The 15221-nt window shown below is 36.2% G+C and overlaps 1 protein-coding gene across 1 annotated transcript in view; it reads left to right on the plus strand.

Moving 5' to 3' along the window:
• Positions 1–15221, plus strand: part of SEMA3E (semaphorin 3E) — a 237766-nt gene that overhangs the window by 72149 nt on the left and 150396 nt on the right. The gene's annotated exons all lie outside the window — the stretch shown is intronic.

Below are 15221 nucleotides of genomic sequence, written 5' to 3' on the forward strand. Positions count from 1 at the left end.
CAGAGCATTCCTTTTGATTCACATATTCATCAACAGTAGCATTATCTTATATCTTTATTTTTTCCGATATGGTGAGTCTAAAATGAAGACTCATTGAACCTCTGAATTGTTATAATTTTGTCAGTAATAAGGCTGAAAACTTTTCTTATGTATTGATGCTTTTATTTCCTCTTTGGTGAAAGTCCAATCATCTTTTACGCTGGTTTTCTGTTGGGCTGTTTACATTTTTTTGTTGTTGTCAATTTGTCTTTGTATATATTTTCCAGTTCTTTTGTGGAATGTTGAGGATTATTGATCCTAAGAAATAGTTGGAGTTTCTCCTAGTCAACTCCTCCAAACTACCTGATTAAAAAATGAATCTCTGATGGTAGATGATAAAGGAATGTTAAGTAATTATATTTTGAGATATTTTATTTTAGCCCTTTTAAGTATTTTCTCATTAGAATCTCTCCGAATGTAATAATAGAGAGTGTACTGAAGCTGGTGGCTATTCTATAATACAAAACAAACCAAAAAAATCACTTAAAAGATCATATGTTTCCTGAATAAATGAACGGAATGAATGGAATGTCCAATAGTAACTTCTTGTTCACCCTTAGAATATGTTATTATATTTACTTTTTGGAAAAGATTCGCCCCAATTTATAAAGAATCAACAAAAGGAGAAGAAAGAGCAAGAGCGCTCTACTTCCCCCGATTTTGAAAGGATAAATATAAAATGCTAAAGTGAAGTGTTGCCTGATCGTGCTTGTGTACATTATATATATCACATATGCACAGGGATTCAGAAGTTAGCCTATGGGAATTGAACAGAATTACCATTTGAAGATATTAACAATTTGATCAGTCCTTCAAAGCAGTGATCAAAGTATCATCTATCTTATACAACTGTGAATGTGGGTGTTTCCCCTTCTCTAAGTGATCGGTGACCTTCATATTCAATACCATATTTGTTTAACTTTGAAGGGGGATTCGATAAATGCAGACAGTTGATTTTCTTGGCTCTGGATATTTCTTTAACATATTTTCTATGGGTTGACTCAAGTGTAACCTCAAATAGTGTAAATAAAACTTGGTCTTTGCTTTACAAAGATAATGGGCTAGAGTAAATCTCTGCAGAATAGAGGGAGGGTGTCCAGACATGTCAATATTAATAGTGTGGATGATTGAGTTCGTTTGGATTAAACTAAAAAGACTTATTGATTTTGAATATGAAAACTCCTACTAAATCTGATTATTTACCATTCATTGTTGAGGTGAAATTGGTAAAGCAAGGAATGCAGAGAACAAAACGGGGGAAGAGAATTGAATTTGACCTCATGAAGATCATATTCTAGGAAAATGAGAAAACATTCACTTTGTTGACACTAAAGGGAAACTTAGAACTTGTAAGACGTTTGTCTGGGATCTAGCAGAAGATGGGGAAAAAAGTGGATTAACTCATTTTTAAATATTGTTTTATGTTTGATAGTGATATTGGGGGAAATGTTCTATGGATATGGGATTAAAGAAAGATACGATAGATAAGATAGATTAGATATACAAACAGGGAAATTATGATTCAGTGGGAATTGATGAAATAGTTAAAGCACAATGTGCATTAATTTTTACTGATAGAAATGGGATAAAAATAAAACAGGTAAAAATGTAAAAATACATCATTAAAGAGGTTGTATTAGACTGTGTGTCAAGGAAAGTAAATAGTGACAAATGTCAAAAATTGGAAAAGAATAATTTGATTTGATTATCAGACTAATAAGTAGTAGAATCAGGGTTCTAACTCAGGTACATCTGATAGTCTTATACTTAGCTGTATCCTGTAGACTATGTAACCACAATACCTGAATATTTAGAGATAATGAGGGTAGTACTGGTTCGTTGAGTGATTAAATAAGATAGCATGATAAAATACATCATAAATGAAAGAAGTTTACAAAGACACGTTGGTGGGGTGTGGATATTGATTACAATGCTTCCACATGCCTGGAAAATTGATTCTTTAGGTGGTAGAATGTAAATTCCATTATTGACAATTTCCATTATTTGGTGAGAAAATAAATACAGCTTAAAATGAGATACAGTTTCTGTTTTGTTCTATTTTTATATTCCTAAATTCCCAGAAGGTAGCCACACTTTTATATTCCTTTGTCTTAGGAATTAAAGAAGTTACAAAGGTCAGCCCTCTTCCTGGCTTGTGTTTTCCCAAACCTAAAATACTGAGGGTTAATGTCTAGACTGGGAGAGGTAGGGGTTGAACTTATGAGTGAGAAGAGTCCTTAGCTTAGAAGGTCCAGGGAGTTAGGGCATCCTAGGAATAGTGGGGACACATACTTGCCTCATTTTTCTGTCCCTGGGGAGGTGATCAGTTGTAAGAGAAATAGGCTGTGTGGTTAACTTAGAGAGAGAGCGCTTAGTGTTCTAGGCAGTAGGATTCTCAGCCTCAGTAAGAATTTTTAATGCCCAAGTTTCAGAAACACCAGAAGGAAGGACAGCCTATTAAGGAACTCTGCAGCTTGGAACCACAATTATTTTAGAAGCGGTAAGTGTGGATCAAAGACTAAATAATATGTCTGGATATGAAAGACCGAAAGGATCCTCTCAAGACTCTGTAGAGAGGAAAGGAGTCTCAGTAGTGCATTAAACTGAAGCTCCTCCTTCCTTTTTAGTGAAAGTATAGTCATATATAATTTTAGTTAGATAAATAATGAGATTTTGTGTGCCTAAATAGAGTACTGTAATACTCATAATTTCTAAAAAATAAAAATAAAAACAAAATCTTGGAAAGGAGTAAATCACAAACCTTTATACATTGACTTGTTTCTAGCAAGCAATGAAGAACTTAAAGTAGGGCTCTAAGGTGTAGCAAACTTAAATTAATTAAATGTTTGTAATTACCTGCAGATTTACAGCATCAGTGTGGGTGTGAGAACGTATCAAGTCCATCCTAGTTCTCCATTCCTCCAAAAGCTCTTAAACATAGGTAAGAAAATGGAGAAAGGAAAAGCCTGGGGAATAGACATGATATGTTAAAGGAGGAGTAGAGAAAGATTAATCCTGGAACAAAGACAGGAAGTAAAGGAAACTAAAGTTCTGGCTTGTGAGCCCATCTTGGACTCACTGGAGCCAGAAATGGAAGAAGATATTCTACCGAGGGGAGGAGAGTTCACCCATGTGGATCTGGCAGCCTCATCCAGACTGGGAAATGCTACCAATTCCTCCTTCTTACGTGTTTTATTTTCTGTTGAAAGATTGATGATTACTCTAGCATCAGAGTGGGCGAAGTTTTTCATACGTCTGCCTGAGTAAGCCTACTGGAGTCTGGCAGTTTGCCTCACCTGGCAACTAAAAGGCAGGATATACCCCTCTGAAACTTTGTGGGTGGAAGAAAATTTGCCTTGGCCTGCGTCTGTGTTAGACAAACCTAATAACCACCTCTAGCAACAACCAAGAGATTTTGGCAAGTAGCCAGTTTTCTAAGGTTAAACATAAATCTTTAAACATAATTTGATAAGAATATAATAATACCATACATTCTTCATTTTGGGGGTGGTTGTAGCAAAGTGTGTCTGACCACAGTAGACCAGTCAAACCAAACTACCATGAGTCACCTTCCTTAGTTAGGCTGTGAAAATAACAGAATAGGTGATTCTATTTTGATGAGAAGTCACATTCATACAAAAATTGGATTGATGATATTTTTGCATGAAGTCTAGGCTTTTTGCTAAAATTTTAGCAACAATTTTGCAAATGAAGAAAACCAGGGAAGGTTATAGATCACTGACGATGAACTGGTCTTAGCATCTCAAACCTTATGTGGTACCTGTGGGTACATAATGTACTGTGATTTTTGACTTTGTTTAAATGTTAATTAAAAATAACCTCTGGGGCACCTGGGTAGCTCAGTCAGTTAAGCATCCGACTGTGCTGACAGCTCAGAGCCTGGAGCCTGCTTCGGATTCCGTGTCTCCCTCTCTCTCCTCCCCTCCTCTGCTTGTGCTCTCTCTGTCTCTCTCTCTCAAAAAGAAATATTTAAAAAATAAATCAAATAAAACTCAAATATAGGGTACCTGGGTGACTCATTCGTTTCAGGGTCCAATTCTTGATTCCAGCTCAGGTCATGATGTCACATTTCATGAAATGGAGCCCCACGTTAGGCTCCGTGCTGACAGCACTGAGCCTGCTTGGAATTCTCTCTCTTGCTCTCTCTGTCAGCCCCTCCCCCACTCATACACACATGCTCTCTCTTCCTCTCTCTGTCTCTCAAAATAAATAAATAAACATTAAAAATAACTTAAAATATGACTTGTTGAAGTTTACAAAAAAGTAAACTATATAAATTATTCATGAATAAAATAAATAAAAGTCATAAATATTACAAATTTATTCACAATAAAATTATATTTGTATACATTATTTATTCATGAATAAAATTATAATATCTATTAGAATATACTCAGGACTCTAATTCAGTATTCTAAGAAGAACATTTGACTCCAATTAACATTTGAAACTTTTTTTACAAACTCTTAGGGTATACTCACATGGGCAGTTGGTTAAAATTTTAGGTAGGACAGCTCTCAGCCTCTTTTTGGGTTGCTTATAGTTTTCAATGGCTGCCATTGTTGTTTCATAATCAGACATTATGCTTCCCTAATTTCATTTTCAATTTATTTTGTCATGCACTTTTTGTTCAAACAACTTTGAGTGATATAAACATCTCCATTAATAGAATTTTGACTTAGGATTCAGTAACATTTACCTTAACTAATGTGTTTTGTGTTTTGAACACACACCTGCCATATCTTTGTTGCTAAGGAGATACATCCCATATAACTTGAATGTGCACTGTATTAATTTATCACTGGTTTATTCTTCATCAGAATGTGACACTATATAGGATAATGAGATCTTTCTCTGGCCTCAGAGAGCAGCACTGAAAAGCTTGAGGGACACTGATGAAGAGTGATTTCAAAGTACACAACGATATTGATACAAAGTAACATACTGGATATTGACACTAAAGTGAAATCTAAATGAGCAAATGGAGAAAACAGAAATGCATGTTTGAGACCACTTGTGAGTAAAATTGTCTCAGGAATCGTTGGTCTTTTTTGTTTTGGTCTTCATCTTGCCAGTTCTTACTCTCTTCCCGCCAAGAAACTGACACCTGTCTCTTTACGAGACACCCTCCCTGCCTCTTCCCACACCCTACTCTGCTACTAACCCTACACTAGTTCTGCTGTCACTACATTCTCCTTCCTTCCACCCTCCCAACACGCACATACAGCAATGCATCTTTAACATATTCCATCAAATACCTAGTATTCATATACCTAAGTTATCAAATTATCCAGTAAGCCTGTATTGTTCAGGTGACAGACACCCATAAATATTGGTGCTTTTGTGGAATAGTATAAAATACTAATACAGTTAATTCCATTGGCTGACATTGGAACTTTTGTTTCTAAAATGAAAACATAAAACATAAAATATAAGCATGTAGTTCTGTATCATCCAATGTCCAAAGTTGATACATATAACACTGGCCGTCTTAGAAATACTTATATGTATATATCTGGTGTATTACTAGAAAATGGTTTTTTAACATAGTTTTCTCCTAGCCTATCTGCACTAGAGGGAAGGAAGGGAACTGTGTCATAAGTCCTTAATACCTAGAAGTCAGCACTGTTCTATACTGGCCCCACTTTGACGCTTGTTGGCCCGTGTGTTTATTTTCTCCACTATGGTCCCTCTTTCTACCATTTTTTGCTTCCACTTTTCTTGAACTGTTTTGACCCAGAAGGGTTGAACAAAAATTTTTGCCTAAGAAGGGGTATCATACTGGAAATAAAACTACAGGTTTAATAGAGGCTTGAAAAGCTTTCAAGAAAAATCAATGGGCATTTGGAGGTTGGAGGGAGACTTCTGTCATTATGGAGGGCCTGATACACATCTCTGCAGCCTGGGGGGGATGGACCCAAATTGGGTAGGACTGGAAACTGGGTGAAGCCATAGCCCCAAGGGGGTTATCCTGACTTCAAAAGTTTTAAGAAAAATGAACATTTGCCATTTTAGCAAATGAATGTAATTCTATTTGGATCATACCCCCTGTAGACTTTACTCAGTCGGGGATCCCATTTCCAAACATTAAATTGGGTAGATGATGTGTAATAAAAGCACATCTTCAAATATTCATTTCTGGCACAGCAAGTCATAGTAAGTTGTTGGATTTAGCAAAGTCAGTGGATCGTGAGTTTCCTATTAGTGTATTTATGATACAAGCTCATTAAATTTTTTCAACTGGTAGTATTATTAGCTAGCGCCATTTTAAGTTTGAAAATGATTTTATCTAGTAGACTAATTTTGCACGTAATTAGAAAAAAGTAAAGCTTTTGATTTGATCAGTTAACATCTTTGGTCCAAGTCAAGGAAACTATTGAATCATGGATTTAAAAACACATAACTACTCTAAGGAGCCAATGAAACCACATGGTAGCCATGTGGTACATGATTGAAACCACAGCATGAGACCCTACTGGCTTAGTTGAAGAAAACCATCTTCAGGGCTTAGATTCAGAGGCCCTCGTCTTAGAACATCAGCTCTACCTGTGTATAGGCAGTAAACCTTAAGTCTCAGTGTTCCCATGAGTAAAATGGAGAAAAATAATTAGTATATACCATATTGAATTGTTGTCATGGTTAAATAAGGTAATGCACATAAAGCACTTAGGACAAAGTACACATGTAGGAGCTTGGTATCTGGCACTTACTACGTTAACTGTGAATTGTGAACTCAGTACAGCAGAATGCTTTCTCTCATCGAGAAACCTCTCATGCCTCCCAAATGCACCTCTGTAGTATCTTAGAAATCATACCAGTAAATATTCATCACTGTGGGGTTTAAAACTGATTATTATTTATGTATGTCAGTGCTCGAATGAAGAAGTAACACCATTTCTGAACAATATTATTTGATAGGACACACACTGGATTTGTTTAAGCACTATAGTTCTCAGTTATCTGTAATTAGGGTTTTAAATAAATGGTGAGGTAAGGAAGGAAACAATATAAGGAATTTGTAGAGTCCATTTAAACATACTTTAACCAGCTGCCTGCCATTAAAGGCCCTTAAAGTGTTAGTGTCTTCTATAAGCCAATTATGCAGTGCCTATTTCCAAAATGTCTTATGAAGCCTTAGGAAATAATTTAATTGGTACTCTATAGGATTGTTTTTATTAATGTCTTTATTCTGAAAGGAACCTACTCAATGAAAGAGGAAAGAGAAAGCAACAATTTAAAGATTTTTAAGAAGGAAGGCTAAATGGAAAATATAATGACTAAAGAATTATTGACCTAATTAAAGTTGAAAATTGAAACTGATCAAAAAGTTTGAAACAAGAGTGGTATAAATATCCTGATCCTGAAGTTTCAGCTTGTGTTTTTATTTCTATGATAGCCTAGCGAAAATGGGGGTGTTATTTACAATTCTGAAGTCAACATTGTTTAGTGCACCATTTTATAGGCGTAAAGGACAAGTCCAGGGAAAAAAAGTTATTCACATGCTTAGGGAAAGAGCCTTACTTAACCAATTTCCCCCACCTCTTCCCATTTCTGTCGTCTTTTGCCAAAAGGAGTTCATTTTACTATTTAAAAAAAAAATTTTTTTTTTTACATTTATTCATTTTTGAGAGACAGAGCACAAGCAGGGGAGGGGCAGAGAGAGAGAGGCACACACACAGAATCCAAAGCAGGCTCCAGGCTCCGAGCTGTCAGCACAGAGCCCAATGCAGGATTCAAACTCACAAACCGCAAGATCATGACCTGAGCCGAAGTCTGATGTCCAACCGACTAAGCCACCCAGGTGCCCTGGAATTCATTTTACTATTAAGTTACAATAGGAGGTCTTGGCTTGTTGATTCCTCACAAGCATTTTTACATATCTATCACCTTAAATCACAGACTTCTCTTTACAAAGGAGCTTGTTAAGAGGTTGATAGGAGTTGGAACTCTATCAAACTGAGTGACCCAAAATACAAACTTGAGTTTACATTAGTCCAGACACATACACAGCCTCCTTAGAATCACAAAATATTTTAGTACTTGTAGCTACTAATGGATTTGACTTTTTATCTTTCCTAAGACACAAAGAAAAACCTATTTAACTTTATCTTATCATTGCTTTTGGAATAATAAGGTCAGTATGTTGGAGTATCCATGGGAATTAACTACGGCATATAAGACGAATTTTTTTTTTCTTTTTGGTTGACTTGTCCAGATCACTTTACATCTATTTGTCTCAGTTTCCGCACACCCAATGTCACTCCATCCATGTGTTTTATCAGTGCAAGACCATCAATAATAATAACTACTGCTTATTAAGCACAGACTATGCAAAAATAATTTGTATATAGTCTCTTCTACCAGTCCAACAAGTAGATACAATTGGGAAACACTGTGACCCATATTAACGTGGGAAATAACCTTCCTGAAGCCTCAGGACTGGTTAACTTTTTTATTGTTTGTACATACATAAAGCATCGCTCATTTTTGGACTTATGAAGCACAAAAAAAAAGCTATTGTTTAAATTTCTCCATTATTTATCTGGTTATAATATGAACTTAGAATTTAGTAACTTGGTCAAAAGTTTTTGAACATCCACCATCGATCAGTTATAGTGGCGTAGAGGCAGAAATACATATGAAAACATAGATTACCACCTAAACCTGGCTCTTTAGGAATTTACAGTCAAGTGAGAGAGACAGGTATTTAAGTTGATTATAAGATCAAATAACTATAATGAAAAGTTATGGACACAATCTGTGACAGGAACAAAAATCCTGTATCTTCTGTCTCCTTTCTAGAGTGACTTATTATATGTTATTTCAAGGGATGCTTTCAAAAGGTCACATTTTTCTCTGTGGATTTTATTTTGCCCATTCAACTATTGAAACACTACAAAATTCTATCAAATTGTCTATTATACAAAAACACAAATACATATATTTAATACAGGAAGATTTGTCGAAAGACTGTTTAAGAAGTAAACGGCAGACTCCTTGCCCTTCTTTACAACTAGATGTCTGCCACTTTCTATATCATAAGAACAGTTAAATTGTATTATTTGTAGAGGATAACACACAGGCTTTCTGACTGTGGCATATCAGGCACAGTTGAAAGGAAGGGTAACTTCTAAAAAATCTGGAGATGAACAGAAATGTTACTAGAGCAGGTTGAAATTCCAGCTCACTTTCGCTCTGCACTCGCAGAGGCTGGCACTAGGCTAGACCTAACAAAAAGATTAGAAGTCCTGCGATGAGTGAGAGCAGCCCAAAGGAAAGATGCTATACTTTCTTAGAAAGCTGCCAAACAAAACCACCCTGCAGGGCCATCATTGAGAAGCCGCTCCCAGTTAGAGTTTCTAGTCAACTTTTAGTGTCCCAGTCTCACATATGAAAAGACAGTTCTAAGTCTCACCAAGTATTTGAGGAAAGACTTTAATAAAGAATTCAGGGGTGCCTGGGTGGCTCAACCGGTTAAGCATGCGACTCTTGAATTTGGCTCAGGTCATGTTCTCACAGTTCATGGGTTCCAGCCCTGAGTCCAGCTCTGTGCTGACAGTGTGGAGCCTGCTTGGAATTCTCTCTCTCCCTCTCGTATTGGTCCCCTCACTCATAGACAGGTGTGCACGCTCTCTCTCTCTCTCAAAATAAATAAATAAACTTAAAAATTTCCAATTGAAGAATCCAGATTTTCATATTAAAAGCAATTTAGAGAAAACAGAGGTTATATGGAAGCAAGGACACCAAACCAACAAATGGATGGATAAATAAATAAATATTTAGCATTGGGTGTTATATGTAAGCGATTAATCACTGAATTCTACACCTGAACCCAATTTTACCACATATGTTAACTAACTAGAATTTTAAAACTTGAAGATAAATAGATAAACCAACAAAATTGCTGATATCCTCAGAGATAAGAGGATTCACGGCAGTCATGAAACAACTTTAAAAAAAAAATCAGAGGAAAAAGAGTTGTCTATGTTAAACACGTGATGTAGAAAAAAAAATCACTAGATGAGTTGGACATAGGATGAAGTAAATTCCAGTGAAAGAACAAAAAGACAAACGGAGACAAAAAACAAAGAAGAGGAAAAAATTAATAAAATAAATAATATTTTCTAGAATTGAAAGACTAGGGAAAAGGATGAAAAGTTTCAAACTAAATTATTAAATTTTACAGTACCAGGACCAAGAGAAGATCCCAAACACTTTCAGAAAAAAAGAATAGTTTCATACAAAGGACAAGTGTCAGAATGGCACAGAACTATGCAATAACAGTACTAAACTAGAAGGCAGTAACCCATTTCTTCCAAGCTCCGAGGCAAAATAATTTCCAACCCTGAAGTCTCTTCCCAGCCAAATTATCAAATAAATAGAAGGGTAGAATGAAGTAAACTCTCAACAGTTTTGTTTCCCATGTACACTTGCTCAGGAAGGTCCTGAAGATGCATTCTTCCAGTGCAAGAGAGAAAGCCAAGGAAGTCAAAGTCAGGAGACCCAAAAAACCAGTTTTCAACATAAGAGAGTGAAGGGAAATCCTAGGTGATTGTGAACAGAGTTTCCCAGATAGTATTTCAGATGGCTCCAGGAGAGATTTATTCAAGAAGACAAAATTGATTTTAAGGTATTGACCTGAGATTAGTAACAACTTAGTAAGAGTTCTGAGATGTAGTATTGAGAAGTACAGAGAAGAAAACAAGAAGCTAATGATTCTGGGGGATGGGGTCAGTTATGACATTATAATATACTAGATGAGTCAGCTGTCATAAATGTTTACATAGTTATAATCTAATAATGTAACAACAAAACATTGATTTAACAGGAGTACAGTTTGTATTCTCTTCCATTATGTGTGCAGGTTCTTGAAGGGGATTGCTGTGATAGGACGAGAGACAGAAATCTTAATAGGCATTTCTCCGAGAAAGATACACAAATGGCCAGTAAGAACTTGAATAGATGCTCAACATCATTAATCATCAGGGAAATGCAAATTAAAACTACAATAAGATAATACTTCACTCCCACTCGGATGGCCAGAATCAAAAAGATAAGTGCTGGCCAAGATGTGGAGAAATCAGAACTCTCACCTACACTGGTGGGAATGCAAAATGGTGCAGGTTCTCTGGAAAACAGCTGACAGTTCCTCAAATGATTCAACATAGAATTACCATATGACCCAGTACTTCTAGGTATATAACCAAGAGAAACGGAGGCATATGTCCGCACAGAAACTTATACACAAATGTTTATAGCAGCGTTGTCCATAATAGCCAAAAAATGAAAACATCCTCAATGTCCATCACTGGAAGAATTGGATAAACAAAATGTGGCGTATTTGTACAATGGAATGAAGTATTGAAACATGTTGCTGCCTGGATAAACCTTGAAAACATGCTAAGTCAAAAAAAGCCAGTCACAGGAGTCCACATATTACATGATTCCATTCGTGAGAACTGGGAAATTGAGCTTCCTCCGTTAAGTGTCTGACTCCGTTAAGTGTCTGACATCTGACTTTGGCTCAGGTCGTGATCTTGGGGTTCATGAGTTTGAGCCCTGCATTGGGCTCTGTGCTGATGGTGCAGAGCCTGCATAGGATTCTCTCTCTCTCTCTCTCTCTCTCTTAAAATAAATAAATAAACTTAAAAATAAGAATTGGGAAATTGATAGAGCCAGATAGTAGATTTGTAGTTGCTTACGGCTTGGACAGAGGGTCAACAAAGGAAGGGGCAGTGGTAGAGAGTGATAGCTAAAGTGTAAGGGGTTTCTTTCTGAGGTGATGAACATGTTCGAAAATTGACCATGGTGATAGTTGTACTTTTCTGTGAATATACTAAAAACCATTTAATTATACCCTTAGTATACATATGTATATACATATACAGTTGTGTATGTGAATTGTCCCTTAATGATTACACTATTTTTAAAAGGAAAATTAGGAAACAGGAAAACAACCATCTTATTTACAGATTTGAAGACAAACATTAAAAAGTTATAGCTTAAAAGAGATTGCCTAGATTGGGACGCTTAGCAGGCTCAGTCAGCAAAGCATGAGACTCTTGATCTCGAGATTGAGTTTGTACCTTACGTTGTGTGTAGAGATTACTTAAAAATAAAATCTTAAAAAAAAGTGCTTATAAGTCAATGTTCCTCAACGTGGGCATTACTGACATTTGGGGTCAGATCACTGTTGGGCAGAGCACATTGCAGAAGTGTGTCATGGCCTTGGGGCATCTGGGTGATTCGGTTCAGCGTCCGACTTCGCTCAGGTTATGATCTCGGTCCGTGGGTTGGAGCCCCGCGTCAGGTTCTGTGCTGACAGCTCAGAGCCTGGAGCCTGTTTCAGCTTCTGTGTCTCCCTCTCTCTTTGCCCCTCCCCATTTGCACTCCGTATCTCTCTTTCTCTCTCAAAAGTAAATAAACATTAAAAAATTTAAAAAAAAAAAAAAAGAGCATCATGGTTTCTACCCACCAGATGTCAATAGCAACTCTCTCTCCTTTCTTCCATTAGTGATAACCAAAATGTCTCAGAACATTGCCAAATGGCCCAGTGTGGGGGTTGACAGTGGAGGGAAGGTTGGTTTTCCCTAGTCAAGAACCACTGCTCTGGTGATTGGTAATTGGAGCATGGGGAGAGCCGCAATGTGGAGGCATGGCTATTTTTCATGAGAAACATTGAAGAAGTACTTGACTATTTAAAGTGTGAGTGTGTGGGGCGCCTGGGTGGTTCAGTTGGTTAAGCATCCAACTTTGGCTCAGGTCATGGTCTCATGGTTCCTGAGTTCAAGCCCCGCATTGGACTCTGCTGTCAGCTCAGAGCCTCCAGCCTGCTTTCGGATTCTGTGTCTCCCTCTCTCTCTGCTCCTCTCCTGCTCATGCTCTGTCTCTCTCTGTCCCAAGAATAAATAAAAAACATTTAAAAACTAAAAAAAAAAAAAAAAAAAAAAAAAAAAAAAAAAGAATAAAGTGTGAACTTGTGTGTTTACTCCTGGGCTGCTATAACAAGATACCACAGACAGAATTGATTAAGCAACAGAAATTTGTTTATTTTTCACAGCTCTGGAGGCTGGGGAGTCCAAGATCAAGATTTAGTTTCTAGCGAGCATTATCTTCCTGGCTTTTAGTTGGCTCCTTTCCTTCTGAGTCTTTAGATGGCAAGAGGATGGGAAGGAAGATCTTGCTCTCTTCCTCTTACAAGGCCACCAATCCTATTGGATTAGGTCCCACCCCTATGAGCTCATTTAACCTTAATAACCTCCCAAGAGCCCTATCTCCAAATACGCATTGGGGGTTAGGGGTTCAACATATGAATTTGGGGGTACAAAGTTTGGCCCGTAGCAATGTCCATTGAATAAAATAGAAACTAAATACTGAATATTTTCACAGAAAATCTATAATAAAATTAGTCACAAAAGTTGTTCCTTTCCTAGATTATCAGTGAGGTCACTGTCACTGGGGATGTTATTAACAAGACAAGGAATAGTGTCTTACTGTTGTTATTTTGTTTTGGATAGTTATATTCACTTAGCAATAGTGTCTAATTGTTATTGTAAAGTTTGCAGTGTTTTTCAAAACTATCAAAATATATCGGTCTATTGAAAAAAAAAACCCAAGTGGGCTGTTTTATAGGCAAGATTGTTTTGCTTCTTTGCTTCCTTGTTTTATTTTAGGTAGACTTGGACATACATTTTTACCGCATTTTTCATGTGATTCAGGAGAAAAGAAAAGAAACAACTAATATCCTCAAGCATGTACATATCACACTAGAAATATATAGGCAATTACTCCATTTTTATAAATTGTTATTAATTATTCAAAACCCTAACTATGATATTAGTAACAGATATTTGTCTTAGTTGATCTACAATGTTCTCCAGGCCAACTGAAATCATTTGATGTGGTTGTTTCCTGGTATGTTCAATCCTTTAAACAGCAATTTAAAGGTTTTATTTGGTCTAGTCATTAAAAAAAAATCAAATGTTTTTAGTCAGTGATCAAAGCTTTATTTAGATTTTTTTTTTTTTTAGCAAACAATTTATCTTAGTTTTACTATTACATTCATCAACATATTAAGAAACTACAGTGTAGGTACTTTTGAAAAACTTACCCCATTTATCAAGCTGACATTTTGGCTGCTTCACAAAAAAAGCAGATTCTATCGTTGGTGTATATAGAAGCAAATTCAAATCAAATCATTCGTTCCACTTGGGGATGTTTGATTAATGAGATCCTGCTTGGTTTTATTAATCTTTCTGCATTCTTCACATCTCTCTTTGACACATAACCATTCTCTTTGGAAACCACCGTCATTTTCTTTATGTATAATGCGGATTTAATCATAATTTAGGTTTGGAATTTTGTTTTCTTTTAGAAATCTTTTCATAAACCATTTATAGGACCTTTATTTGTAAGTTAAATATATTTATCTACTCTATTGCATGTTGTGAAGATCTATTTTTCTAACCTTTGTTAATAAAACCCACCTGGCAAAGCAAACACACAGTAATTAATTGAGACCTTTTGCCTCCTGCATATTTTCTTACCATACCTTTTAGAATATGAAAAGATACATAAAGGCAGCTTTAGATTATAACACCAGAACAATGTGGCTTTAGTAGTGATTCTCAAGTTCAATGACAGGTCTTTAATGCTATCTTTGAACCAAGTGTGACTAGAATCTAAGTTGCTTTTAAGAGCTCTATGGTTGCTGTGATAACTGAAAAGCAAATATATTTCATAGATAGATGAATAGTGTAAATGTTTACCATGTCAGCCTAATGAATTAATTAAGCATTACCTGCTTGAAAAAAAAAAAAGGAGCTTTTTTTTTATTGTTCTTTTGACCACCTTTAATTTAATGGGCTTGCTGCTTATTTTATGTCCTATCAAAACCACAATAGCTTCAGGCAGGATGCATAGTTGATCCCCAACACCACTGCTCCTGAGAGAATAAGGGAAATCTACCTTTAATGCTCACTAAATATAGTCTAAAGTTATGAAACTCAGTTATGAGACCCAGATAGAAACCTTTAGCTAAAAATAGGAAGGGAGTTATAAATTCAAGAGTTTCACATTCAAAGCAAGGCACATTGCTGTGCAAAGGGGATTCATAGGCAACATTTTCTATGGCAGAAGATATACCCAAGGAACCAGATATA

The sequence above is a fragment of the Acinonyx jubatus genome, chromosome A2, assembly GCF_027475565.1.
Source record: "Acinonyx jubatus isolate Ajub_Pintada_27869175 chromosome A2, VMU_Ajub_asm_v1.0, whole genome shotgun sequence".
NCBI classification, from domain to species: Eukaryota; Metazoa; Chordata; class Mammalia; order Carnivora; family Felidae; genus Acinonyx; species Acinonyx jubatus.